General features: G+C 31.9%; 2 pseudogenes; both read right to left on the bottom strand.

Annotated features, from left to right (window-relative positions):
• Positions 1 to 893: 893 nt before the first annotated feature.
• LOC105851063 (exocyst complex component EXO70B1-like) lies at positions 894 to 1,444 on the bottom strand (annotated as a pseudogene).
• Positions 1,445 to 1,525: 81 nt separating this feature from the next.
• LOC140918622 (exocyst complex component EXO70B1-like) lies at positions 1,526 to 3,591 on the bottom strand (annotated as a pseudogene).
• Between the last annotated feature and the right edge of the window lie 679 nt (positions 3,592 to 4,270).

Genomic DNA, 4,270 nt, shown 5'->3' with positions numbered 1-4,270 from the left:
TTTTGTTATTTCAATAAAAATTAAAATATTTTTTTAACAAAAAAATTATTTTATAAATGTCCATTTGGATTTATTAAATTTTTTTCATAATTTAAATGTCTATTTATTTATTTTTATTAATTATAATAATTAATTTATATACATAATTTAACGAAAAAAAATTGAATTTTTTTTTTTTTTTAAATCAGTTGGAAGTCGCCATTTGGGAGTAGACCTTCCTTAAGGAAGTCGCCATTCCAAATGGCGACTTGTAAGGGAAAAAGAAATTGGAAAAAAAAAGGGGCATTTTGGTGTTTAAATTTGAAAAGAGGGTATATTGGGATATAAATTTGGAAAAGGGGGTATTGGAAAAAAATAGCCTCTAAAGTGTCTCTATTTATAGAGATACTCATACCAATTGGTGAAAAAAAACACCTCTTCAACTCATACTAATAATTGGTGAAAGAAAACAACTCTTGTGAAAGATTGCAACTTTTGATAACTTAATAGATGCATTGGTTTGAATTAAACCCAAACATTGCAACCACTTGACCAAGTGATACATTCAATTATTTAATTTTACTACATTAGTATAGCTATTAGAAAAATTCAAATATATTTTGGAAATTTCCCTAACAACCTCGTCTCTCAACAATGAAAGCAATCCCAAAATCAGTTCAATAACAGTTAAATTAAATAAGAGAATTAAAAACAGACACAAATGGCTAAAACCTCTTTTTTATACTTTTATGTAAGCTGCACAATTGCAGCTTCTCAACTTGCAAAAAGTTTTTCAATCCACCATATCAATGCTGAGCAGAACAACATACAGTACAGTAGTTTGTGACACTCAAAACTTTGCACTTGAACTACACGACAAATATATACAAACACATAAACATACAACTTCAGCTTCACTTTTGGCTAGTAGTTGATCCACTGCTTCCTTGGAACAAATCATTGAGTCTTGCTTCAATATCCTCTGCTCCATACTTTATATATTTATCAGCATTCTTACCAAGTTCAAGAACACTCTGAAACCACCCAATGAAGTTTCCATAAGCTGGCAACAAGGTTTTCTCAATAGAAATTCTTATTTCTTCCCTAAGCTGTTCATCAAACACAAACCATGAAGATTTAACCCCAGGACATTTCCTCAAAGACTATATTGAAAGACTTTAGCTTCACTTTCATTGATTTTTCTACCTCATTAGTATGCATTGATTCATTGTTGTCCAACACCTTATTCCATGAGCTTCTTTGATAATGCTCATGATGCTGGCGAATTTTCAGTGTATTTTTTGATCCAATCATCCCCTAAAAGTGTTCCTAATTCACTATCTATGGTCTTTTTAACAATATGCATACCATTATTCATTAAGGAAACATAGCAAAATGAGGGTTCCTAAAAAATTTTGGACTTAGCTTCCAAATTTCTCTCTACAAGCTCCATAATCCAATCCATCAGCACTGGTCCTAAGTTCAAAGTATTTTAATTTACACATTTTATTAAGAACTAACCATCACTGACATTAACTTACTCTTACTAACTAACTAATTGATTCCTAACTGATCCTTTAAAAACAAAGTCAATATCAATATCCTGTATCAGAAACAAATGGTTGAGTTTATATTTTAAGTCAGACATTCCATATTCGATATACTCATCGGAATTTTCACCAACGACAACATCCTGAAACCTTGCAATAAAGTTTTCATATGCAGGCATCAACATGTTTTCGATGGAAATTATTATTTGTTTCCTTAGCTGCTCATCAAAAACACGCCATGTAGAATGTATTGCACAAGTCTCCTTAAATTTCTGATTGAACAATCTCAACTTGTCTTTAAATGAATCTACTTTATAATTGGGTGCATCAGACTCATTGATATCCATCTTCAGAAAATCTATCACCTTATTCCATGAGCTACTAAAATAAAGTTCAAAGTATTTCTCGGTGTTTTTACGCATCCTATCATCCCAAATGGTTTCCAATTGGTACTCAACCTGTCTTAAATTATTCCTGATGAAAAAATAGCGCAAAGCAGGATCCTCATAAACTTTTGACTTAGCTTCCAATTTTCTCTCAAACTCCTCCATTATCAGCTCTATCTGCGAATAGAATAAAGAAGATGTTCTTGCACCATTAGCAACAATCAAGGGGTATTCTCGTAAAACTTTCTCCAGATTCTGTCTTGACCAGAAAGCCATAACAATGTAACCAGTGGCTGTGCACGTCATTGGATGAACCCCACCATCAGCCCAACAATCTAACTCTGCATCCGGCGTATCAAATATCAGATTCCCAAATTCCATGAAAATGTCTCTACTTACTTCACCCAATCTATTCTTTGTTTTAATTGCTTCATTCACCAAAGAAGCATGAAACAAAGATTCAAAATCAGGAATCAAATCACACAACGTCTCAAACAAGTCAAGGATTTTAAACAAATGCCATGCCGAAGGGCTTCGATTGGCAAACAAATAAGCAAAGTTCAGCAACCGAATCGTTGTTCCACGACAAACTTCTAAGAAATAGAGATCAGACAATGCAGAGGGGGATCCTGGAAAGACCCGATCATAAAGTCGACGTTCACTAGGAAATAGTATTCTAAGAGCAACTATAGAAGCTTTAATCCATCTTCCAATCATGTAATCTTGAAATCCCATCTTTCCCAATTCTAATAATTTATTTATTAACAAGTCTTCCAACCATTCCTTACGGTAACTACTATAAACCTCATAACACTCTTTTTCTAATCCAGCATCCACCATCGATTTCGCCATTTCTTGAAGGTGATTTATTGTTTCATCTGGCAAGGCATCAATTATGAAGTTATGATCTACCACCCCCAATTTATAGTTACCTTTCACCTTCTGTAAAAACATCTTACCAAGATTTGAATCGTTCTGCGAAAGCTCTTTCATACAAGTCAGAAACTGTTGCAACAACAGTTCTTGACTTGTACCAAAGTGTTGTATGATGTCAACACTACCGATATTTTCTAGCTGTTGTGAATCAATTTGAATGACTACTCGTTGTTCTTCGAGTCCATGAAACTGATTTTCTTGTGTAATATTTAAGTTTAAGAAAGAAGAACGAAAAATAATAAGACAGTAACTATAACCAATTCCAACAATAGATAACACAAAGTTAATCTTCATGAGTTGAACAATTAGACATCCAAGATAAAAGTACATAAGATCGACTTCGAATCCGCACTGAATTTGCCTCGACAAACTAAGTGACATGAGAGCAAAGGCAGCACATGAAATGAGGCTATATGCATCTGGTTTTCCATTCATAATTTTATCAGAGAAAAATGAATAGACAGAGGTAATCGTCAATACCAGAAATGCTGAATGAGCTTTGAACCGAAGACTTATTGAGTGTTGCCATAATCTTGCAAACAAAATCAATAGACAAATGATGAAACTGAAGAAGCTATAAAGAAATATCTTCAATAAATTCCACTCTCCAAACAGAAGGTTGAAGGAAGAGCTGAGAGCATAAGAAAGCAATCCAACAATAGCAGAAGCTAAACCCACAAATCTCAATATATTTAACTGAATCATTTGATTCTCAGAATTTGAATGAGTATGGCTGTCATGCTATTTTCTGAAATGTGTAATGGTTTTTATGGTCAAAAAATTAGTAATTATTAGATTGACATAATTAATGACACTGGTCTGCTGGAGACCAATTCTTTTCAATGAAGTTGAATAAATTTAAAAGGCGTTTCTCCTATCCACAAGTTTCATTGCTAAATCAAGTTGTCAAAGATTTTTTTTTTTTTTTTTGACTTTTTTCAACTTTTAATCATTTAAATATAACAACTTCTACAATACTCTGAGGAAAAAATACTCTATTGGTACTATTAAAATTTTTATCAATAATGGAGTTAGTTTATCACTAACTCACCCCAAAAAATAACATAGTAGTTCCTAATAAATACTTATATCAAAGGTTTTAGTTAAATTAACAAATGTCTATAGATATAATTTTCAGTAATGTTGCAACTGTTTTCCCAAAACAAAAACAATGTTGTAACTGCAATATTGCAATCGTATCAAGTGATATATTCTGCATTTTAAAACTTTGATTTAATTTTTTTTAGAGTCTAACTTAACCTTAATGTGAGATAATATTTTTTTCAAGTATTTGGTATTAGAGATCCATCTTTTTCATTCAACCATACATAACTTTTTTATTTATTTACAGGAGTTTATAATTAATAATTAGTATGTTATTAGTTTTAAACTTATATGTCCGGTTAAAATCAAATTCTA

This window comes from Cicer arietinum, chromosome 2 (genome assembly GCF_000331145.2).
Source record: "Cicer arietinum cultivar CDC Frontier isolate Library 1 chromosome 2, Cicar.CDCFrontier_v2.0, whole genome shotgun sequence".
Lineage (NCBI taxonomy): Eukaryota > Viridiplantae > Streptophyta > Magnoliopsida > Fabales > Fabaceae > Cicer > Cicer arietinum.
Note: the sequence above shows the minus strand (reverse complement) of the source record. Positions and strands in the feature narration are given on the sequence as shown.